This window comes from Balaenoptera ricei, chromosome 3, assembly GCF_028023285.1.
Source record: "Balaenoptera ricei isolate mBalRic1 chromosome 3, mBalRic1.hap2, whole genome shotgun sequence".
Lineage (NCBI taxonomy): Eukaryota > Metazoa > Chordata > Mammalia > Artiodactyla > Balaenopteridae > Balaenoptera > Balaenoptera ricei.
The window spans coordinates 35,797,491-35,823,789 of record NC_082641.1 but is presented as its reverse complement, the minus strand read 5'-3'; the positions used below and the strand labels follow the sequence as shown (position 1 = coordinate 35,823,789).

The 26,299-nt window shown below is 38.6% G+C and overlaps 1 protein-coding gene across 2 annotated transcripts in view; it reads right to left on the bottom strand.

Moving 5' to 3' along the window:
- Window positions 1-205: 205 nt before the first annotated feature.
- Window positions 206-26,299, bottom strand: part of FBXO4 (F-box protein 4) — a 344,490-nt gene continuing 318,396 nt past the window's right edge. Inside the window, exons 9-10 of one of the 2 annotated variants that reach the window (XR_009502616.1) lie at window positions 1,054-1,155; window positions 206-292 (exon numbers count right to left, since the gene is read on the bottom strand). The gene's annotated coding sequence lies outside the window, so the exon portion shown is untranslated. Of the gene's footprint in view, window positions 293-1,053; window positions 1,156-17,818; window positions 17,957-26,299 lie in introns of those variants that run through there. The other variant, XR_009502613.1, reaches the window with a different exon arrangement.

The window sequence follows — 26,299 nt, the reverse complement described above, 5'->3', positions numbered from 1 at the left end:
CGGATAAAAAAAGTAGAGGGAGAAATTTAATCTCAAAAGATTAAATTTGAACTGGGCAGTGGTGAACAAATATAATTCATACCCTACCCTCTCAACAGTCATCAGTAAACACGATTGAAGTGGCTTCCTATAAGAAAAAGTTCTAAAAAGTTAGAACTGGGAAAATTTAAACCTGATGTTTCTCACTTCCTTCCAACTTCTCCTGCGTCTGTTGCAACACTTGACTTTTCCTCTGCATCTGCGCCGGTGGGTTTCTGGATTGCTGGCACCGTGGTGTCTCTGGCTATTGCTCCTGAGAAGAAGAGGCCCAAGCTGGGCATGCCTGAGCTCCCCCTGCCCTTTCCTCTAGTCCTTGCATGCTCCCTCTCTGCACTTCCTGCTGTCAAAGTTATCATTGTCTCCAGTTGCACAAGCCCAGAAGCTCAGAGAGAACCCTGCCGACTCCTGCTTCCCTCTCAAATCTAGCCTGTTCCCAGTCTTCTCCATTCCTCTTTTTTTTTTTTAATATCTTTATTGGAGTATAATTGCTTTACAATGGTGTGTTAGTTTCTGCTTTATAACAAAGTGAATCAGTTATACATATACATATGTTCCCATATCTCTTCCCTCTTGCATCTCTCTCCCTTCCACCCTCCATTCCTCTTTTATAATGTTTTTCACACCTGTCCCCTTGTCCCCTTGTCTCTCTCATTCTCTCCCCCACTTCCACTTCCACCCACCCACTCTAAACCCCCCTCAGGGCATAGTGGTTAAGAGCATGGGTTTCAAGCTAGGGCACCTAGACTTTGCTCCCAGCCCCCATGCCTCTGAGCTCGCAACTTCTGATGTTAAATTGTCTGAACCTCAGTGCCATCATTTTATTTTAAAAGTGGGCATAATAATATTTGCTCATTCAGTTGTTATGAGGATAAAATAACATACAATGCGTAGCATGGTGTATGGCACACAGTAAGTACGTGTCCCCAAATAGAGTGACTATAAAAGTTATCATTCAGGAGGTGAACTTATTGTGTAGCTTCAATTTTCTTTTGCACCTTATATACAAGTACTTACTTTCTTATCTAATCTTGTATTCCAAATTTTCTTTTACTTTCTTATATAAAATTTTTATTGCCTTTTATGAAGGATTCATCTTCCACCCTGGAGGAGAGGACCCTGTAGAGAGAGAAAAACAAGAATTCACTGTGTAGGGATAGTGGTGGAAATGTCTGCCTTTGTGCAAATGTCAGAAAAATCAAAGAAGTCTCTCCCCTCCTTCTACCAGCAGTATTCATATATTATGTTTAAGTTTTTAGGGTGCTTTCATATTTGCCATTTCTCTTGAACTCTACTGTTATGGATCAGATTGTGTCACTCCCAAATTCTCGTGTTGAAGTCCTAAACCCCAGTACCTCGGAATGTGATCTTATTTGGAAAAAGTCATTGCAGATATAATTAGATTTTGATGAGGTTATACTGGAGTAGCTCCTATTCCAATATGGCTGGTATCATTATGAGAGGGGGAAATTTGGACCCAGATGCACACACAGGGAGAACATCATGTGAACATGAAGGCAGAAATCAAGGAACGCCAAAGATAGCCAGCAAATCACCAGATGCTAGGAGAGAGGCATGGAGGAAATTCTCCTTCGCACTGTCAGAGAGAGCATGGCCCTGTTGACACCTTAATATCAGACTTCTAGCCTGCAGAATTATGAGATGATAAATTCCTATTGTTTACGCCACTAAGTTTGTGGTAGTTTGTTATGGCAGCTAGCAAACCAATATGCTTAAAAAGATGCTATGAGACAGAGCAAGTGGTGACTATAAAACAGACTAGGGTGTGAAGGAACTACTTCAACAGTGGTAGCTGGGGAGGGACCAGGAAGGCAGGGAGTTGCTGCCTGGTAGAAGTCAGGGGACCCAGGCTGGGTCCTCAGGCAATGCCTCTGTTTCCCTCCCTGCTCAGGCTTGGCAAGGAGAGGAACAGGAAGTTAGATCAGAAGATGAGGCCCGAGCTAGCCTCTGGGAAGCCCCAAAGTGCAGGTAGCCATTTCCCCATTGCTGAAGGTTCATCTTCCTGAGAGTGGAGTCCTCCAGGACCATTAAAGGGCAGAGGGCATTATGCTCCCAGCCCAACCAGCCCTGAATGGTTTTTAGTTTGTAGAATTTTCCATCTAACACAGTTTCCCAGTGCACTGAATTCTCATAGTCAATCAACATCACCCCTGCTCTATCTAACCCGCAGGCCAGAACAAATTATAATTACACTTTTAAAGGCAAGAAGGGTAAGCTAACTCACAACCTCATGCCAAGAGGTATAGAACATGTGCCAGTGCCAGCTGTTTTCTACATCTGAGTTTTCCCCCTTTAATTGTGAATTTATGACTGTTTAATGAATAACTGAATCAGCTGGAAGTCTGATATCACGATAAGTGGGATTTTATTTTAATCAGAAAATAAATCCCTTTCAAATTTATCAGCTGAAAAGCATCCAGATCTACCCCCTCGGGAGCTAATTTTGGTATATTCATGGTGATGAGAATGGCAGCCCAGAGTGGCTCAGGAAACAGATCATCCCCTAGGCAACATGAAGCATGCTGGTGGATTCTATCTCAATACACTTTGTCAGATTGAACTACGCTCACTGGAAGGGAGCACCTAGCAACATGTCTGCTATGAATAGTGCAGAATTATTTTTTCTTGTTTTCTGTGGGTTTCTTCCTTCTGTTTTTGAATTTTAAAAACTTTTGTAATAAAAAAGTGCTACCATTCCCCCTTTATAAGGTTTAATCAGGCCTAGACAAACATCAGTGCAATCTTAAAACCCATTGAATTGAAATCTAATTGGCCTCTCTGTAATAAACTTGACAGATAAAAAGACCACATACCTATTTAAATTTGAATTTCAGTTAAACAATGAATAATTTTTTACTATAAGTGTCACCCAAATATTGCATGGGATATACTTCTAGTAAAAAAATTTCCATTATTTATCTGAAATTCGAATTTAACTGGATGTCCTATATTTTTATTTGCTAAATCTGGCAACCCTACTCTGTCAGAGATGGAGGATTTTCTATCCCAGTTTCTATGTTCCCTTAATCAAATAAGAAGACGTTACTGGGTTCTTTTTTTCCTTAGCAAAGAAGAACTTTGAGTGTGCCCTAGAACAGTTTGTTAAAACATGTTCTCCCTGATCACTCAGTTAAAAGATTAAAATGCCAACTCATGAGTCTCACTTAAGTCGTGTTTAATAATCGGATTCTCAAGCTCCACAGGAGAGCCTTAAACAAGGTAAAGAAATGACCCCTAGGATGTGGACCTTAGTTAAAACCTGATGTGAGTGTCCTTTCTTACTGTAGAATGTATCACTCTGAGGAAGCATTGAAATTTGATAGCACTAGAGACTACTGAATTTTTATCATAGTCTCAGTTATTGAAAATAAGACTATTTATTTCTGATGCCTTCCTAGAAATTGCCAAAATATATACTTGTATTTAATTAAACTGGTTTAAGAAAACAAAGGTATAGTTTTTATTCATCAAAACAATTTGCCCACACCCTTGTTACTGTGCTCATCTCCAGGCCTCCAGGCCCAGGCCTAGGGACAAATACAAACTATCATTCTAGGTATGCATTGCACCTATGCATTTCTAGGTCTCAAAAATATATCACAGGTGGAAACGCTGCTTGGAATAATCCAGAATCCAGAAAGCTTTGCTACAGTTTAACAAAATTTATTATATTGACATTAAGTGATATACAATGTAATTTTAAATACCACTCTAGATAGTAAGTTATTTTCTTGTGCAAGATATTGAACTCACTCAGTTTACTTTCTCATCTAGAAGATAATAATAGTAATAGTAGTACTTCAGGGTTTGGGGGGAATTAACCTAAAGATATGTGTAAGTAATTAGCACTGCTGCTTGGCATATGTACATAGCACAGTGCTCAATGAATACTAGTTGCCACTATTATTATTATTAAAAGTATTATTTCATTTATAAAATCATAAAACTTGCAAAAGACATATAGTTGGAGAAGGCTTTTCCATAGCAGTTCTTTCCTAATTTTGCATTCTGGGGCTACTATGGAAGGACACCACTTTAAAACCCAAGCACAGTGCTATGGATGTGATGCAAAGATGTAGCCTAAATCCTTCCTTCTTTCCCCTACCATCTACTGTTGGGAATTTTGACTCTTTACTGAAAGTATTACATGATGGCTCCATTGTTTTTTCCATGTTACCAGAGGGGCCCCTTTGATACAGTAAACACAAGAAATGCAACCAGTTAGCAATTTAATTAAAAAAAAATCTATATTCAGACCAGTGTGGCTGAAGAACAGTGAATAAGAGAGAGAATAGCAGGATTTGAGACTGACTAAAAAGCTGGAGATTGGTTTGAAATGCTCACATTTTAATTAATTAATTTTATTCTGAATGTGCTGGGGAGCCATTGGAGGGGTGTAAGTAAAGGAAAGACATGATTACCATTACAACAAAAGGAATAAAATACCTAGGAATAAACCTACCTAAGGAGACAAAAGACCGGTATGCAGAAAACTATAAGACACTGATGAAAGAAATTAAAGATGACACAAACAGATGGAGAGATATACCATGTTCTTGGATTGGAAGAATCAACATTGTGAAAATGACTATACCACCCAAAGCAACCTACAGATTCCATGCAATCCCTATCAAACTACCAATGGCATTTTTCACAGAACTAGAATAAAAAGCTTCACAATTTGTATGGAAACACAAAAGACCCTGAATAGCCAAAGCAATCTTGAGAAAGAAAAAAGGAGCTGGAGGAATCAGGCTTGCTGACTTCAGACTATACTACAAAGCTACAGTAATCAAGAGAGTATGGTACTGGCACAAAAACAGAAATATAGATCAATGCAACAGGATAGAAGCCCAGAGGTAAACCCATGCACATATGGTCACCTTATCTTTGATAAAGGAGGCAAGAATATACAATGGAGAAAAGACAGCCTCTTCAATAAGTGGTGCTGGGAAAACTGGACAGCTACGTGTAAAAGAATGAAATTAGAACACTCCCTAACACCATACACAAAAATAAACTCAAAATGGATTAAAGACATAAATGTAAGGCCAGACACTATCAAACTCTTAGAGGAAAACATAGGAAAAACACTCTTTGACATAAACCACAGCAACATGTTTTTTGACCCACCTCCTAGAGTAATGGAAATAAAAACAAAAATAAACAAATGGGACCTAATGAAACTTAAAAGCTTTTGCACAGCAAAGGAAACCATAAACAAGACCAAAAGACAACCCTCAGAATGGGAGAAAATATTTGCAAATGAAGCAACTGACAAAGGATTCATCTCCAAAATTTACAAGCAGCTCATGCAGCTCAATATCAAAAAAACAAACAACCCAATCCAAAAATGGGAAGAAGACCTAAATAGACCTTTCTCCAAGGAAGATATACAGATTGCCAACATACACATGAAAGAATGCTCAACATCAGTAATCATTAGAGAAATGCAAATCAAAACTACAATGAGGTATCATCTCACACCAGTCAGAATGGCCATCATCAAAAAATCTACAAATAATAAATGCTGGAGAGGGTGTGGAGAAAAGGGAACCCTCTTGCACTGCTGGTGGGAATGTAAATTGATACAGCCACTATGGAGAACAGTATGGAGGTTCCTCAAAAAACTAAAAATAGAACTACCATATGACCCAGCAACCCCACTACTGGGCATATACCCTGAGAAAACCATAATTCAAGAAGAGTCATGTACCACAATGTCAGCTCTATTTACAATAGCCAGGACATGGAAGCAACCTAAGTGTCCATCGACAGATGAATGGATAAAGAAGATGTGGCACATATATACAATGGAATAATACTCAGCCATAAAAAGAAACGAAATTGAGTTATTTGTAGTGAGGTGGATGGACCTAGAGTCTGTCATACAGAGTGAAGTAAGTCAGAAAGGGAAACACAAATACTGTATGCTAACATATATATATGGGATCTATAAAAAAAAAAATGGTTCTGAAGAACCTAGGGTCAGGACAGGAATAAAGACACAGACGTAGAGAATGGGCTTGAGGACACGGGGAGGGGGAAGGGTAAGCTGGGACGAAGTGATAGAGTAGCACTGACATACATACACTACCAAATGTAAAATAGCTAGCCAGTGGGAAGCAGCCGCATAGCACAGGGAGATCAGCTCCGTGCTTTGTGACCACCTAGAGGGGTGGGATAGGGAGGGTGGGAGGGAGATGCAAGAGGGAGGATATATGTATATGTATAGCTGATTTACTTTGTTATAAAGCAGAAACTAACACACCATTGTAAAGCAATTATACTCCAATAAAGATGTTAACAAAAAAAAGAAAAAAAAGGAAAGACATGAGCAGATTTGCTTTTTGAAAAGATCATTCTGGCTCCCTTAATTCCCTCAGGCAATAAATAATCTCTCCTTCTTCTACTTCTATGGTTTATGGTTCTTTGTTTTGTTTTCTGTGTATATGTTCTTCTATGTTTATGGTTCTTTGTTTTGTTTCCTGTGTATATCTTCCTTGATTAAATGTAAACTTACGGAAGATGGGAAATTACCTTATTTTATCTTTATAACCCCTATATTTCAAGGTGCTTTGCAAATAATAGTTAGTCAACAATCAGTTTTTAAGTGTGAATTAGTGCACAGATAGGAACAAAGAAAGCAACATAACCACCCCGAATCTTCAAGATAGGATAAGTGACAAAAACCCAGGTGTTGACACTTCTCCTCCAAGGATGGCAGTTTTCGCACGGTGTGTGGCTCACTTGGCACTGCATTAAACTAGAGCAGTTTCACCACAGGGTATTTTGATCAACCCAAAGTAAAAGCATTTATTATCTCAGTCACTGTTTTGTTTGGGGGTCATCAAAAAGAAATGACACAAATTGTGAAGGTGTTATTTCTCGGATACATGCTATATGAAAAGGAGATTCTTTTATCTGTACAGGATGCACACGCTGTTTACCATGGCCAACTGTCATAGGCTGGTGTCCTTACTGCTTTTCTGCATTTAGGTCAGACTCTTGGGAGCAAGATGCAAGAATAACAACACCTTGTATTCTCATACCACCACAATTTTTAAGTGTCCCCAAATGTTCCACAGATGTTCAAATGTATGAGGAATGTGTAGCACTGAGCAGTTAAGGGCTCGAGGTGTCCTGATTCTAAGCTAAGTTTTTATTAATCAAAGCAAGAACACAAAGGATGTTTCTCACCTTTCTGCCTGTACGTGTAATGCTTTGGACAAAAATTTTTCACCCAAAGTTCCAGTGGGGTATGGAAGACTGGTAAAGCCCACAGGACTGATAAGAAAGAAATGGAAGGCAAAGACTGGATGAGCTTTCCCAGTCGGCTGTGCTTACATCAGGATGGTTGCCCGTCTGGGATTGGACTTCCAGAAGACCGTGGAGCAGAAAGGATTTAGCCAAGAAAATGAAGGAGAGGATCAGAATGAGAACACCTCAGATTGGCATGAAGCCAAAAGGGGTCTGAGTGCAGAAAAAATATACTGACTGGGATGTTTGTTGAATGCTTTCTCCATGGTGTTTAACATAAAACTACTTCCCAAATATTTTCCCAAATCTTCAGTAAACTATATATTGCTTAATATTGCCTTTGAATGGAGGCAATTCTTAGGAATGAATGTGGGGAAGTGCTGAATCCAGCTTCAATGGTAGGTGTGGGCAAGAGCCGATGCTCTCCTGAAGCCAGGATCTATGGTTACACAACTCCAAAATCAAATGTCATATTTCGCCTGATCTTGGAAAATTCTTGCCACAACTTTCAGAAATTCATTCATGAACAGCAGCAAAAAAAAGATGAAGTTCTTATTCTCCAGAGTTTTATCTAAACTATATATATAGCATGCAGGATCTAAACTGGTGATAAATTCTTACTTTCTAAAGATAATTTTTTATTGAGAAATCATTCAGAGGCCCCTGTTCTTTAAACTGGCTGGACAGTGTCCATATAAGCTCAGTCTTGCTGTCTTGAAAATTGTTATTGGAAACATGATTAGACTCCAAAAAAACATCTATTTGACTTGCAACCTTTGGCCGGCTGACTGCTTTTTCCTGTCTCATCCTTTTACAACCAGCTCCATTGAACCAGCTGCTTCCTTAGGCTCTCATAAAGGAATGTATGCTCTGGGAAACAAGAGAAAAATAAAAAGAGAAAAGGAAAGCAGAAAACCTGTTCTGTATCAGTTCCCATGATGAGGTGGGGATTGTAGGGCTTTATTTTATCCAACCCCCCTGAACACTTCTGTTATCCATCAGACTTCCCTGATAAGTCTGATGTTTCCTGTTTATTTTTTAATAAACTTTAAATTGATGCATAGTACTTAACGAACCACACATACCATAAGTCTAAAATTCCATAAATTTTCACAACAGTAACACTCATGTATTCACCACTAAGGTCAAGAAATAGGACACCAGCAGTACGCCAGAAGTCCCTCTCATGTCTTCTCCTAGTCATTACAACCTTCATTCCTTGACAGGAGTAAACTTTACTTCCTATCTCATAGATTAGGTTTTTCTTTCTTAATACTTTATCTGTAAATGGAATCATATTAGTCTGCTTGAACTGCCATAACAGAGTATCACAGATGGGGTGGCTTAAATAATAGAAATTTATTTTCTCACACTTCTGAGGCTGAAAGTCCAAGATGAAGGTGTCGTCAGGGTTGGTTTCTGGTGAGAACACTTCCTGGCATGTATACGGCAACCTTCTCACTGTGTCCTCACATGGCCTTTCCTCTGTGTGGACACACTCCTGGTGTCTCTTCCTCCTCTTATAAAGACATAAGTCCAATAGATAAGGGCTCCACCCTTATGACCTCATTTAATTTTAATTATCTACCTAAAGGCCCTATCTCCACATACAGTCACATTTGGAGTTAGGGCTTCAACATATGAAATTTTAGGTGTGTGTGTGTGTGTGTGCAGGTTAGTCCATAATATTCAGTATGTACAATTCTATGCCTAAGTTTTTGCTTAACATTATGCCTGAGATAGTCATTCGTTTTGCTTTTGTGCAGCTTTCATCCATTTGTTTTCAGTGCTATAGTATTCCTTTGTATGGGTAAAATATATTAGCCGTTCTATTGTTGATGGACCTTTTAGTTGACTCCAGTTTGGGGTTATCACACATGAAGTTACTATGAACATTCTTGTGCATGTCTTTAGTAAATATATGCACACACTTCTGTTTGGTATTTCTCCCAGTAGTGGAGTAGTTGGGTCTTACCATACGTGTATGTTCAGTTTTAGCATATATTGCCAAAGGGTTTTCTAAAATATTTGAACCAATTTACACTCCCATCAGCAGCATATGAGAATTCTGGTTGCTCCATATCCTCACCAACATAATTATTGTTGACCTTTTACATCTTAGCCATTTTGTTGGATGTTTAGTGGTATTACATTGTAGCTTCAATTTACATTGATGACTAACGATTTTGAGTACCTTTTTATATTTACTGACCTTTTGATATACTATTTTGTGATGTGCCTATTTTGCCTGTTTCCTTTTGTATTAAATGTTTCTTCTATAGATTTGTTAGGGTTCTTGATATACATGTTATGTTTAATTTTTCTTCAATTCTGTAGTGTCAAAGAACAACTTCTAGATTTTTTTGGTCACCATTGACATAGAAATATTCTACTCACATATACAAGTGAGAGCTGTCATTATACTGTTGTTAAGAAACAAAGGCAAAGAATAGACTTATAAGAAGAGAGAAAAGGAGAAATCTGTGGACAGTCTGAGCAGTCTGAGAACAGTAAGTTTTGTTTTACTCTGTTTTTCGTGTAGGAGGAGTCAATTGATGTTGGTGGGTGGATTCTCCAGAAGTAAACACTGAGATGGAATTTAGGTCACAAATGTCTGTGAAGGGAAGGGGAATAAAGCAGGTTTGGAGAGAGGGAACTGCAATTCAGGACAAACAGAGTCATTGCCAACATTTCAGGGAAGAGTAAATTTTGCCTTTACATTTTTAGGGGTAAACTGATAAACTAGAAAAATAGTCAGTCTAGGCACTTTGCCCTTGAGCAGGCTGGGTAGGTTTATCAAAAAAAACCAAAAACAAAACAATTTATTATCTTTTAATTCTATAAAAATTTCTAAGAGTTTAGCTGTCCTGTAGTATATCTGGCCATTTCTTTCTATTACCAGCCCCACTTTAGGCCAGTTCTGCAGATTGCCCTCATCAAAATTTCTCAGTGGCTTGTCTTCCCCCTCCCTTTCTAGTGTATGCTAATGAAGAGAATTTCTTTGATTTGTACTTAATCTTAGTTCTTTAAAACTTCTAAGATAATGTAGGAAAATATCTTCATGACCATAAAATAACAAAAGTTTTCTTAAACAGAATATGAGAAATACTATTTAAAAATCAATTTATAAATTAGACTGCATTGAAAATAAGAACTCTACTCAGATGTCATTATAAGAGTTAAAAGACTATGAGAGAAAATATTTTCCCATACATTGTATCCAATAAGATTAACTTTTTTTTTGGTGTTTGAATATCCAATTGACCCAATGATATTTCTTTGTAGTCATTTTACTATGATGTTCCTAGGTGGATTTTATTTATATTTTTCTTATTTACTGTTTGTAGCATTTCTTGGATCTGTGGCTTGACATCTTTCACTAATTTTAGAGAATCCTTGGTCATTATCTCTTCTAGTATTGCTTCCACCCATTCTCTCTCTCTTCTTTTTCTGGAAATCCAATTACATATGTTAGATCTTCTCACTGGTGTCCATCTGTCTCGTAAATGATTTTCTATATTTTCATCATTTTTCTTTCTGTACTTTAGCCTGGATATTCTCTTCCCAGTTCTAAAACAGTTAGAAAATGCTCTCCTAACTTTGTCTGATATTCTGTTAAAAACAATTTATTGAGTTTTTGTGTTTTTCATTTCTAGTATTTCAATTCAAGTCTTTTTTTCTCTAACAGATTCTAGTTCTCTGATAAAATTATCCATCTATGGTAGTTTTTCCATTATCTGTTTTTCTTCTCTTGGTTTTAGATTATTTGTTTTTGTCTTGTTGTATGCCTGGTAATTGAAAGAATGCTAAACATGTATGAAAAATTGAGAGCTAATTAGAGATTCTGGATAACATTATCTTTTTCCAAAGAGAATTTACTTTTGCTTCTTGAAGAAAGTTAGATTAGGGCAGATTATTTCATCTCTTCTCAAACTGAGCTAACAAGGAGCTGGGTTTCAGCCTTCCTGCAGGCTGGTCAATTTCTTTTATTATTTAGGTTTTGCTCCTCAGGAGTTTCAACTGAAAATATGAAGTATTTTCCAGGGCTTCTCCTCCTTGGCAGACCTTGATCTTCATTTTTTAAAAAATCCCTTGAGACTGCCAAAAACTCTGACCAGCTTGTCAGGTTCTTAGTTCTAGTTATGAATTGTCAAACACATGTCAGAGCATAAAAGGGAACTTATTTCAGTGGTTCTGGAGTATCTCACAGAACACACAAGGTAACTTGATCCATGGAGATGGAAAAGATGCTGATGTTCCTTGAAAAGAAAAGCATAACTAGATGTTGCACTCACTTTTCAGAACTTCTTTCTGCAATCAGGACCTTTCAAGTCCTTGGTGCTTTGATGTCCCTTTAATGCCTTCAAACAAATTTTCAGAAAACGTTTTTTGAGATTTCTAGTTGTTTTCAGTGGGATATGAAATGAGACAGTCCACTGATAGCCAAAAGTGGAAGGTGTTTTCCTGTCCTTTTAATTAGTACCCTTCAGCTCTGCATAAGTCTTTCCTCTCCTTCCCTCCCCCTTCCCAGTTATTGTTTTATCATACCCACAGGAGATGCATACCTAGTTTTAAGGAACCACCTTTGACTTTGACTTTGCCTCACAATATTTAGGATTGTACACTTACGTATTTCAATTCAGATAACACTGACTCCTGAGACTCACCCCTGCCTGGGCCTGGAAAATTTATCCCTACAACTCAGTAATAATTCTGAAGGCATTTGACAGTGCCCTATGGCTAATACAGTAAAAAAATTATTGAAGTTAACTAATGTTTGATGTTTGCCAGGTACAAATAGTGTGTGTGTGTATATATATATATATATATATATTTCTACTAAAGTTATTTAGTGACTTTTAATTCTTATTTCTAAGCCTTATTATGGATTCTATTTTCTCCAATGGTTTCATAAAGAGTGAATTGAGAATTATGAGAGATGGAGATACCTGAAAGACTAAACTAATTTGTTTCCTTAGCTCAGAGTTAGAAAGAAACTTATTATAGGAAAATAGCTAAGAAGAGTGAACCTTTGCTCTTGCCATTTACTATAAGACCTGGAGAATGATAAATCCCTTCCTGCTGAAGAAGGTGAGTATCTGAGGCTACATTGGAATAAGATTAAGTGATGAAAAATTAAGGATAAGGTCATTGTGATAACTGGTAATAAAAACACACTCAAACCTCATTAAGCATAAAAGGAACTTATTGATTCAGGAGCATCTCATGGAACACACAAGGATTCAGGAGCATCTCATGGAACACACAAGGTAATGGATCAATGGAGATGGAAAAGATGCAGCCACTGCTAGATATGTCATGTGAAGCATAGAGCAAAAGAGAAATAATGTGGTTATTTTCCCTCCTACAACCCTCTGATCCGCCACAGTTTCTGATTGGCCAAACTTAACTGGAAGGCAAGAGAACTTTGGAAATAGAGAATGTATTAGCCCCCATGGGAGCAAAGAGAGTGCAGGGAATGGATTTGAAGATAAGATGCAAATGACATATACTGTTATCAAAAGACAAACTATGAGTTTATTGTAGGAAAAATATGTGATAATGGTCCAGAAAATCCTATTTGAGAATACTATTTAAATGACAGTCTTTCTAAGGAAAGTTTTAAAGGTGACAGTGATTTTAAAGACAGCGACATACCTATCTGAAAATAGATACACCAGGAGCAGATTCCAAAACCACAGACATACCTCATTTTATTGTGCTTTGCTTTATTGCACTTTGCAGATACTGTGTTTTTTACAAATTGAAGGTTTGTGAACCCTGCGTCGAGCAAGTCTATCAGCACCATTTTTTCCAACAGCATTTGTTCACTTGGTGTCTGTCACATTTTGGTAATTCACACAATACTTCAAATTTTTCCATTATTATTATATTTGTTATGGTGATCTGTGATCAGTGATCTTTGATGTTACTATTGTAATTGTTTTGGGGTGTCATGAACCTCGTCCATATAAGATGGCATTTTAAGTGATTAATGTAGTGTGTTCTGACTGTTCTACCTACCGGCTGTACCCCATCTCTCTCCTTCTCCTGGCGCCTCCCTATCCCCTGACACACAACAATGTTGAAATTAGGCCAGTTAATAACCCTACAATGGCCTTTAAGTGTTCAATTGAGAGGAAGAGTCTCATCACGCTTCTCACTTTAAATCAAAAGCTAGAAATGATTAAGCTTAGTGAAGAAGGCATGTCAAAATTCAAGATAAGTAATAGAGCTAGGCCCCGTGTGACAAATAGTCACATTATGAGTACAAAAGAAAAGTTCTTGAAGAAAATTAAAAGTGCTACTTTAGCACACACAAGAATGATAAGAAAGAAAAACAGCCTTACTGCTGATATGGAGAAAGTTTTAGTGGTCTGGATAGAGGATTAAACCAGCCATAACATCCCTTAAGACAAAGCTGAATCCAGAGCAAGGCCCTAACTCTCTTCAATTCTACGTAGGCTGAGAGAGGTGAGGAAGTTGCAAAAGAAAAGTCTGAAGCTAGCAGAGGTTGGTTCATGAGGTTGAAGGAAAGAAGCCATCTCCATAACATAAAAGTGCATGGTGAAGCAGCAAGTGCTGATGTAGAAGCTGCAGCAAGTAATCCAGAAAACCTAACTAAAATAATGAACGAAGGTGGATACACGAAACAACAGATAGTCAATGTAGATGAAACAGCCTTATATTGCAAGAAGGTGTCATCTAGGACTTTCACAGCTAGAGAGGACAAGTCAATGCCTTCGTTCAAACTTCAAAGGACAGGGTTAGGGGCTGATGCAGTTGGTGACATTAAGTTGAAGCCAATGTTCAATTACCATTCTGAAAGTCCTAAGACCCTTAAGAATTATGCTACATCTACTCCATCTGTGCTCTGTAAATGGAACAACAAAGCCTGGTGACAGCACATTTGTTTACAACATGGTTTATCAATATTTTAAGCCCACATTTGAGACCTACTGCTCAGAAAAAGAAGATTCCTTTCAAAATTTTACTTCTCACTGACAATGCACCTGGTCACCCAAGAGCTCTAATGGAGATGTACAATGAGATTAATGTTGTTTTCTTGCCTGCTAATATGACATCCATTCTACAGCCCATAGATCAAGGAGTAATTCTGACTTTCAAGTCTTGTTATTTAAGAAATACATTTTGTAAGCCTATAGCTGCCATAGATAGTGATTCTTCTGATGGATGTGGGTAAAGTAAATTGAAAGCCTTCTGGAAAGGACTCACCATTCTAGATGCCATTTTAAAATATTTGTGGTTCATGGGAAGAGGTCAAAATATCAACATTAACAGAAGTTTGGGAGATACTGATTCCAATGTTCATGGCTGACTTTGAGGGGTTCAAGACTTCAGTAGAGGAAGTAACTGCAGATGTGGTGGAAATAGCAAGAGAACTAGAATTAGAAGTGGATCTGAAGATGTGACTTAATTGCTGCAATTTCATGATAAAATTTTAACAGATGAGAAGTTGCTTCTTACAGATGAGCCAAGAAAGTGGTTTTTTAAGATGGAATCTACTCCTGGTGAAGATGCTGTAAAGATTGTTGAAATGACAGTAAAGGATTTGGCATATTACATGAACTTGGTTGATAAAGTAAAGCAGGGTTTGAGAGGATTGACTCCAAGTTTGAAAGAAGTTCTGTTGTGGATAAAATATTATCAAACAGCATTGCAGGCTATAGAGAAATTGTTTGTGAAAGGAAGAGTAAATTGATGAAGCAAACTCATTGTCGTCTTATTTTAAGAAATTGCCGCAGCCATTCCAACCTTCAGCAATCACCACCCTGACCAGTTAGCAGCCATCAACTCCCAGGCAAGACCCTCCACCAGCAAAAAGATTACGACTCACTGAAGGCTCGGATGATGGTTAGCATATTTTAGCCATTAGGTATTTTTAAAATCAAAGTACACACGTTTTTAAAGACATGATGCTATTGCACACTTAAAACATTTGTATACACTGGAAAACCAAAAAATTCATGTGACTTGCTTTATTGCAATATTAACTTTATTGCAGGGGTCCGGAACTGTACCTGCAATATCTCCGAGGTATGCCTGTAATGGTCTTCTTCGGTAATCATATGTATGTTGGGCATACATTCATATGAATGCACATTAATGCTTATGATATGCATTTTCACACATTTTCATATAATTGTCTTACTTATTCAGATATTTCATGACTTAAAAAAAATATTTCCCCTTGCTTAGCACATCATGTTGAACTGAGTCTTTGCACATGAGTCTGAATGTCTGATTCCTCTTAAGACAATGAATCCACCTGGCTTATATTTACTGTGTGGAGAAAGTTCACCTCCTGTGGCTGAAAAATACTGAATTAGAGCTAGTTTCTATCTACTGAAATGCTTCTCACCTACGTTTTAAACTGTGAATAAATTGAAGAGTACAAAAGAGGAATCTCTTTTATAGGAGTTAGTGGAAAACAATTCCAGAATGTATTATTCCAGTTTTTATTTCACTCAGAACAGAATTAGATAAAAGCCCAACATATCTCTCTTCAGTTTTAGGATATCAAGAAATGGAAGACATCACCAATGAACCCAATCTACTGTTCTGGTATAGAAACATCATCAGCCTAACAATAAAGAAACAATCCAACTCTTATAAGCCATGGAGAAAACAAAATAAATACTTTGAACTTAGAGTTAGGATAGAGAGGTTCCTCATGGGATGTGTGAACTTCCACCCCACTTGAACATTCTCTATGATTCTTTCCATGCAGGGGATGCTACTAAAGAGCAGGACTTGTAGTGGGACTGTCCCTCCCTTCCCTTGTCTGTGGGCTGCCATGTGATTCTGAAAATACAATTCTGAAAGAATTGTATCACATAAATTTTTGAGCCAAGATCACATCTACTACTTTGGATAGTCTTCTGGGCCACTGCCATTGACAAGGAGGTTTGGAATTAAAGGGAGTTTGTTTATTTTAGCTTTACTAAATCTACTCTGGTGGTAGGATATCTGGGGTAAGGCAAAGAGACCTCTGTAACAGCACAATCCAATGCTGCTGGATGGAAGTTTCAGCAATGATCTATAATCTGTGCTGTCCAATATGGTAGCCACTGTCACAGGTTGCTATTAAGGACTTGAAATATAGCTAGAATGAAACATTAAATTAAAAAATTTTTAAATTTAATTCACTTAAATTTAAATAAACACATGAGGCTAGTGGTTACCTGAATTAATTTCCTATTGTTGCTGTAACAAATTACTACAAACTTAGTGGTTTAAAACAGTGGTTCCCAACCTTTTTGGCACCAGGGACCAGTTTTGTGGAAGACAATTTTTCCACGGACCAGGGAGGAGGGGACGGTTTTGGGATGATTCAAGCACATTACATTTATTGTGCACTTTATTTCTATTATTATTACATTGTAATATATAATGAAATAATTATACAACTCACCATAATGCAGAATCAGTGGGAGCCCTGAGCTTGTTTTCCTGCAACTAGATGATCCCATCTGGGGGTGATGGGAGACAGTGACACCCGAAGTGTGTCCCTTATATCCAGTCTACTTTGTAATCTCGTTTTGGTTGCTGTCACTGCAGAAAACCCTGCTTCACAAAGATAGGATGTTGGAAACGGAAGCAGGCTTTTCAGTGCTTTTGCGGCAATCTCACGATATTCCGCCTTGACTTTAATCCAGAACGTATGGAGATTTGAAGTTGTCTCAAACATACTTTTAAGGCCACCGTCATTTGCGATCTCAAGCAGTTGATCCTCTTCTAGCACGGACAAAGTCGATTCACCTGGCTTATTCACAAATGGGTCGGGGATCCATTCCTTTTCAGTTCGGGGGTCTTTTGTGGTTGGGAAGTAATGCTCAAGCTCTTTTGAAAGCTGGGATAGGTGATCATGCACCAGTTGTGAGAAAGAAGGCCCTGGCTCAGTCTCTTTCAAAATCTCTGCTAATGTTTGAAACATGTCAAAAATCCCAATGTTCACTCATCGCCCCCATAATTCCAGTTTGGCTTTGAATGCAGCCACTTTAGCTGCCGACTTGAACACAGTTGTGGTTCTCCCCTGAAGTGACAGATTGAGTTCATTGAGCAGGTTGAATATGTCACACAACTAAGCAAGTTTTGCGACCCATTCTGTGTCACTGAAATGTGCTGCCAGGGGTGACTGTTTTTCTAAAAGAAATCTCTGGAGCGGCTCTCATAACTCAAAAACTCTGGCCAGTGATCTACCTCTAGAAAGCCATCTCACTTCTGTGTATAAGAGAAGACGTGTGTGCTCTGGGTCCATCTCCTCACAGAGCTGCACGAACAGACCTGAGTTAAGGGCATGTACTTTAATGTGGCTGATAATTTTAATCGCATCCTGCAAAACATTGTTAAGTTCAGGTTACAGTTTTCAGCTAGCCAGCATTTCTCTGTGGATGACACAGTGCGTAGACTCACATTCAGAAGCGGCCTCTTTGACCTGAGTAGTGAAACCAGAAGGCCGTCCCGTCATGGCAGCTGCTCCGTCCGTGCACATACCTACACAAAATGATCAATTCAGTTTTCCTGATATGTAACCATTCAAAGACTTGAATAGTTCTGCAGCTGTGGTGTTCGTCGGCAACAAAAGTGCACGTAACATATCCTCGTGCACATCCTCCTGAAAAATATATCACACAAAAACAAGCATTATTGCCTTGTTGTCAACATCGATAGACTTGTCAACCTGGATTGTGTGCCACGGTGACTCAATAATCCTCTCTAAAAATTGTGCCTCAATATCCTCTGCTATTGCATCAATTTGTCTAGTTATGGTGCCAGGCAAAAGAGGAATACGTGCCACCTTTTGAACTGCAGCCTCTCCTGTAAGTTCATGACAAATGTCCTTAGCAGCAGGTAGGATAAACTCTACACCAATAGTAAAGGGCTTCTTAGCTTTAGCAATGTGGTTAGCCGCTAAGAATATTGCTCTTGGTGCAGACACTTTTGATGAAGTGGTGGCCTTCAATAATTGCTTCTGTTCTTCTTGTCCACATTTTTTTTTCTTTTGAAAAACTCCAAAGTCTTGTCTTTTAATGCAGGGTGCTTGGTCTCCATGTGGCGAAGCAGTTTGAAGGTTTCATGGCTTTGTTGGATAGCTTGTTGCCACATATTATACAAAATGGGCTTGGAGAATGTCAATCACCTGTTGCAATGAACCCATAATTTAAGAAGGACTCTTGATATTTTCTTTTAAATGCAGCTTTCTTTTTGTTGGCAGTCTTAGGGTCTTCTACTGTCTAATTATTGGGTCTTTCTCCCTTTACAAAGATGTTCTCCAGCGACGTTTGTTTTTTTACTCATTTTGGCTAGGGTTAGCTTATGGCTTACCAAAACCGTGACTAAGACAAGTGCGCGGTGCAGGAAAGAGGTGCGGATGGAAGCGGTAAATAAAATTACAGGCGCGCCACACGCGGACTAAAATAAATGTCGGTTTCTGACTAAAAGCCTGCCACCAGATGCAGTGTACAATTGAAGTACATCTACTCACTTGCCACTATAAAGCCGGCCACCACATGCAGCTTAATTGTCACTTGCCACTCACTGATAGGCTTTTGATATGGGTCTGCAAGCAATTGATTTATTATGGTCTCTGTGCAGTCAAACCTCTCTGCTAATGATAATCTGTATTTGCATCCGCTTCCCAGAGCTAGCATCACTGCCTCAACTCCACCTCAGGTCATCAGGCATTAGATTCTCATAAGGAGTGCACAACCTAGATCCCTCGCATGGGCAGTTCACAGTAGGGTTTGCAGTCTTATGAGAATATAATGCAGTCGCTGATCTGACAGGAGGCGGAGGTCAGGCGGTAATGCAAGCAATGGGGAGCGGCTATAAATACAGATGAAGCTTTGCTCGCTCGCCCGCCACTCACCTCCTGCTATGTGGCCCAGTTCCTAACAGGCCACCGACCGCTACCGGTCTGTGGACCAGGGGTTGGGGACCCCTGCTCTAGGGGATAATCTATTCCTCTCCTTTCCCAGCTTCAGGAGGCTGCCCACATTCCTTGGCTCATGGCCACATCACTCCATTCTCTGCTTCCATTGTCACACTTCCTTCTCTAAGTGTCCTGCCTTCTTCTTTCTCTTATAAGGATCTTCATGAGTACAATGGGATCACCTGGATAATCCAGGATAATCTCCCCATCTCAAGGTCCTTAACCACATCTGCAAAGTTCTCTTTTGGTATCTTAGGTAATGTAGTCACCAATTCAGGGAATGAGGACTTGGACATCTTTGGGGGGAACATTATTCTGTCTACTATACTATTGTATTGAATACTATGGCTCTAAAGAGAAGTCAGGACAGGGCAGGTACGAAAAAATCTGGAAGAACTGAAGGTATAGAGAGATATGTCCAAGATTTCTAGTTACAGAGATAGAAATTAAGCTGTGAAAACCATCAAATTTTTATTAGAGCCCACAGGAATCCTGATGGAGGAGAAGGAGTATTTGATTTGAGAAACAAGCATAGAGGTGCATCAATTTACCTCAGTAAACTCTATTATAATAACTATTAGAAACAAGGGCCAATAATATTTGCTTAATACCAACTTATCTGAAAGGTCTATAATGGTAGGTTTTAGATTACTTCCCAAAATTTCTATGGTTGATGGTGCCCAGCTCAGTCAACTGTGCCAGTCAGAGCAGGCCATGATGGATTATATGGATGGGTTGCTTGCCTTTCAAGTAAGCTCGAGAAATAACATAATATTCACTATTTCATTCTAAAGTATCATTTTTAACTAAATTAGTATCATAGTTGGCTTATAATAATTTTAGTTGTTTTCTAAAAATACGTTCATCCTCAAAGAATGTTTTCCAACATGAAGGATAGTCTTGTAAAAAGATGCCACATCCTTAAAGTAACTCCAAAGAAAAGTTTCAAAATCATTTTGATCAATGACAACATAATTTAGCGTTACCCTGAATATTTTTAATATCCTTTGTTAAAGTTAAATAAAATGGAAACCAGGCTTGAAGCTCTCCCTAGCAAACAAAACTAGTTAAGCCACATAAGCAAAACTTCATCTAGTTTACTCCATGAATGTAAACAAAACTTAGGTTATTTCTTGCAAATGCCTCTCATAATCATAAATGAAACTTTAATCATCTTCCTAAAATGGTATAAGATAATCAATTTTAATCAATCCCCTGCTGTCTGAAAACTCCCATTTTAATAACCAATCATTGTAAAGGTTAAACAACTTCCTCATTTTCACTTTATAAGGCATCCTGTAATGGCATGCCTCCGAGCTTTGTACCAGTTTCAGGTTTGAAGTACCCTCGTTCACCATTTGTTTCTCACTCAATAAAAAGTAAAACTGTCTGAATTTCTTTTGATATCTTGCATATCAAAAACACTTAAATATTCCAATGTGACTTTTTAGGAACAATATGAGCTGAACCATAATTTTTTAGTGTGTAGATTACAAATAATCAGTGCTAGTGTGATCAGATCTTGTGTCAACTTCAGTGGGGCAATTTAATTTTATGAACATATACTGAATACTCTTTATGTGCTGATGATATAAAAATGCACAAGATACAGTTACTGTCTGATCTCAAGTTATATTTTACTCCAGTAAGGGACATACTTAAGCAAACAAGCAAAAACTTGCAGGACGTTAGGTGTTTCCTCAAGTTATAAATCTCTACCAAGTACCATACAAATGTTAGTTTTCATTTATTTAGCACTTTACAGTTTGCAGAAGTCTCCTGTGTTCCCAAGGTGCAACCACACTATAAATGAGGAAGCCACCATCTAGGAGAAGGAGGGGACCGCTGATGGTCACTTGGGCAGTAAATGGAGGAAGAGATTATCACCTACTAATAGTTTATTACATCTACTTATAAAAAAATCTATTCTGCCATACTGCCACACAAGTTATAAAGTGATAAATGGAAGAAGTTAGGATGCAATATTATGGGAATCCGAGGGAAAGAGGCAAGACTTGATTGGGAGGAACCAGAGAAGGTGTCACAACTGGGTCTAGAATGGTGAGTAGGAGCTGGGGCTGACCAATGTGGAAATAGTAGCTTAAACAAAGTTTCTAGAATGGGCTTCTCATTATCCTTTTATTACATTTTCCTTTTTTCCCACCATACCAAACTACTTGCTGTTCCCCAAACACACCTTATTTTCTCATGCCTTCTCTAAAGTCATGCAGTATCTTCACCTATACCTCTCCAGCCACCTCCCCCTCAGTCCTTTGTTTTGCTGAAAAGTGCCTGTTTATCTTTTATCAGCTGAATCATTTCTTTCTTCTGTGAAGCTTCCCTGACCAGCACCCTTCACACTTCCCTCCTCCTCCCTTCCCCCTAGACAAACAACAGATGGAGGGACTATTTGTAGTTTGTCATATCACCAAGGGTAGAGAGAGAAGCCAGGTAGATCTGCGAGGGCATTTCTTCTGTAAGAGAGCACGTTAAGAGTCTGCAGAGTGTTGAAATAGGTTAGGCTCAGTGAGAGCAGAGAGAGAAGAGTGAGAGATATCTGTAGTAGTAACATTTAAAGGGCAGGGAGCAGATGAGGTGAGAGAAAGGGGAAAGTAAGTGTAACATGACTCAGATTTTGATCCTGGCTGACTTAGAACAGGTGTCAGCAAATTTGTGCTGTAAAGGTTCAGATGATAATAATAACAACAACAACAATAATAATAATATTAAGGCTTTTGGGGCCATAGGGGCTCTGCCACAACTACTCAACTCTGCCACTGTGGCACAAAAGCAGACACAGACAATATATAGATGAATTCATTTGGCTGTGTTGCAATAAAACTTTATTTACAGGAACAGGCTGAATTTGGCCTGTGGGTTATAGTTTGCAAACCCAACTGAGAGGATGGTGGGTCCTTTATCAGAAATAGAGGTTCCAGGAGCTGAAGCCTATTTACAGATGAGGGAAAACTAGCAGAGGTGGGGCTTAATTGAATTTGGATGTGTTGAATCTGAGATGCTGGCATGAATTCCATGTGAAAGTGACCAGCAGGCAGTTTGGAATATACAGTTGGAAAAATCAGGAGGGAAATACAGATTTGGGAGTCATTGTCACAGGAATGACATAGTTTTACTTTAATAATTTCTTCTATAGGAGTGTAATCTATACAAAACATTTAAAAGATGTGAAGTTATGCTTGTTACAGTTCCCAGAATTCAAAGGCACAGCTAACTTCCAAGTGTAGGTCATTTAAAGGAGGCCTGCAGTTTGAAGCTAGCAAATAAGGAATCAGAGGGCCCCCTAAATGTCACTGATTGGTCAGTGACCTAAAATAAGTGACGCTAAAATATTGTCTCCTGCGGCGCCTTGAAAACAAACCAAATAAAGAATCAAACCTGCTCTTTATCCTGTGTCTCTGTCCTTCTCAGCAGTAAACTGAGCTGGAATCATGGGAGTTATCGGAGATTTCCCATCCTCCCTTTTGAGCCTCCTTGCATTCATCTGGTTCATTTCATATTTTTAATGTTTCAAATGCTGATCTTTCTTTTTCATTACTGGTGCCTTGTTTTAGGCCCTCCTCAGTTTTTGCTTGAATTGCTGCAATAATCATTTTACTCTTCTTCTAATCTTTGACCTTACCCTATACTCCCAATAATATAATATTATTATATACTAATAATCTCTATACTAACCCTCAGTCTTGTGCATTCTCTATGCTACGTTTGCCATTGATTTCAGAGATCCAGTTGAAAAATTTGTGCTTCCCTTCCCTGCTAGGCTCTACTGGTCCAAAAGATCAGGTTCCAAGAGGGAGAAGGCTTTCACGAGGTCACTTTTGCTTCCTTGAACCAAGACCATCTGTTAGGCAAGGAAGAAGAGCCATCCTTAGCAGGGGTAATTGACCCTAATGATCAGGAGACACAATAGGGCTGTTGTTACACAGTGGGGACAGGAAAGAATATATTTGATTCCCAGATGATTCACTAGGGTGTCTCTTGCTTCTTTCCTAATTTTGATAGTAAATGGACAAGTGCAGAAGCCAGGTTCTCTATTGTCCGATTATGACAGTAAATAGACAAGTTCAGAAGCCATATTTTTAAGAAGGTCATGGGGCTCTAAAACTCAGGGATGAGAGTCAGGGTCACCACATCATGCGAGCCCCGTAGACTAGCAGGAGTGTAGTTAAAGATGAGTGTGATCTAGAATTGGTAGTTGAGCAAGGAAATGATAAGCACTAGTTGCAGCCCTGAGACTATCTGTAACCATGGAGGCTGCAGTTCATTTTGTTAGCCTTCCTTAGGTAAGTTTTCCCTGGAAAAGAGACCATCCGGAATCCTGGACGAACTCTTCTCAGATGGGAGGAAGCAAGCAGACCTGAGTGATGCAAGGGGTAAACTCTAGTGGATGCTGAGGTGCACAGCCCAGATCCTGTCTCCAGGACCCAGGCACCCATGCCCCCACCTGTCAGGAACTGACTGCTCCAGGCTGAGGCCCTCCTCAGGGTAGAGAGGCCTAGCCCCTTGCTTCAATTTGGGACATATCTAGAGAACCAAACCAGCCCCAGGGCTCCCTGTGGGAGCGGCTGAGGCCTCTGCTGCAGATGCATCACAGTTCGACTTCTCCCCCTGCCCAGTTCTGCCTCCCTCACTCCCTTACAGGTATTGTTCCTGAGGACACTCCACAATAAGCCACCCACTTGCAAATCTCCATCCCCATATCTGTTCCCCTGGGATCTCAACCTATAACATACACTATTACAACATTTTCCATGTTGATATCTAGGGAGTTACCATTTCAAGTAAGCACATTTTTTATTAACGAAAATTGTGCTCTTGATCCTTTTGAAGTTCAGAACACATAATGCTTATTATCTATTGCAGCCTCTCTACTCACAGGCCTGGCTAGTTCAGCCACTGACTCATGGCCTCTCCTCAGGCACATCAGTTAAGATCTGTGGTCTCATTTTAAACCAGCCAGGAAATTGGGCCCAAACTCCAGACTGGAGACCTTTGAAAATCACGTTAAAGCCATATTAATTCAATTTCTGTGACTTTGGTTATATTTCATGCTCTATTTTAAGCTGTCACTTTTTAATCTTCCTGATTTTCATTGTTTATTCAAAGATGAATGATGCACTAGAACCTTGATTATATCAGCTGAACCAAATGTGTGACATGAAAGCCATGTAATGTTGAAAAGGCTGCCAACCAAATAAGATTTCCCAGAATACATAACAAGTGGAATAATGAAGCCCAAGTTTTGTCTCATGGACACTTTACTGCAATAGTCAGTGATGAAGATAAATGTGGTCTGAAATTGTGTCCATGTTATGTATTCGGTCAGCACATCCTAATATGGAGGAAGCGCACTTATAAGGTAAATATCACCCTAGGCATTTGGATGTTTGGCATGGCAGCGGAACTCCCCCAGTACTGGCTACAAGACAGCTTAAAAACTCACTCAGGCCTCTAGCATCTACATCTAATGTTTAAGGAGATTGATTTGTATTACATGCTTCCAGTCTATTAATTTTACATCATATCTCAACCTTAAACGTTTCTGTGCTTCTTTGGTAAGATTTTTGTTTAGAATTCAAGGTCTAGAATTTTGGAGCTGTCTTACATTACACTTATTGACTGCCTGGCTTGCCTATCCTTCTGGATTGTAGACTCTCTGTGGTCAGGAACTGTGGCTTATTCTTTTTTTAAAATTCTGAAGTCTCCTGCATAGGAATTTGTGGGCAGTATGTTAACAATAAGTAATGCTGAGTTTAATTAGGACTGGCAGAGCATTCAGAACTCAATTAGCTGAAACTTCTCATTTTTGAGATGAAGAAACTGAAGCTCTGAGCAGTAGGAAATAAATTATTTATGGAAGGGCTGAGGCAAACCACATAATATGCACTAATTAAAATGAGAAAATGTAAGAACTCAAATATGACTTACTTCCAGTCTGTTTTCGTGCAATTACTTACATCTGACTAGAAAGTAAATTGCCCATAATTAATTAAGGAACCTTGCTTGTTAAAAGGCACCTCATCTTACAGGATATCTTCTTGTAGTTATACATCTTGTCTGATAAACTTCTATTTTCTAAATCATTTTTCTATTTTCAGTAGAAAGTAAAATATCTTAGATTCATTCACATTTAAGGGAAAACTTGATGATTTCTTCCTGCTTTAAAGTAAGTTCTGCAGACTGATTACCATCTAAACCTTAAAGTCCTAAATGAAATGGATTACTAATCTGATCTTTGGAATGTTTTGGTAATTAACAGTTGTAGATATTAGATGAAAACATTTAAAAAAATATTATAATGTAAGTTTCCATAGCAGTTTCTTAGGTCATACTGTGAAAAAATTTGTTTACTTGCTTTCTTGGTTACCGCTATATTTTCTCCTCCATTGGGCATTTGCTTTGTCAAATATTAAATACAATTCTAGAACAAATTAAGTGAATTGTAAGCTTAGAGACAGGCTGCCTTCATGGCATGAGACCTCTGTATTTGCACGGTCCCAGGCTTAGAAACGCTATGTGCTTGTTTCAATGTTTTGCTGTCACTTTCTTAAAAATTCTTAAGAATACTTTAACAAGGGCCTGCATTTTAATTTTGCACTGGATCCCACAAATTAAGGAGCTAGTCTTACTTAGAAGTAATTTGAAAACCATCAAATTCTTATCTTTCCTTCACAATTCTAATAAATATTAAAAGTATTTATTTTGTAAAACTTCAATCAAAGAATGCTTGAGAACTGGGATGTTAGTTGAGACTTGATCCCTAACACTTTTTTTTTAACTTTCTTTGAGCTAAATGCGTTCAACTACTTTTCTGTCTGTCTTAGTAGATATAAAAGGGAATTTTTTTGGTTGATGGAGGACTTTGTGTGTATTGGCTATAATCATAGGTTTGAAGATATATAAACCAGGATGAGTATTTCTGGAATGGCCAGAGAACTTCACGTGTCTAGAAACCAGATCTATCACATTCACAACTTTTCCCTAAGGTTTTGCACAGTGCATGGCATA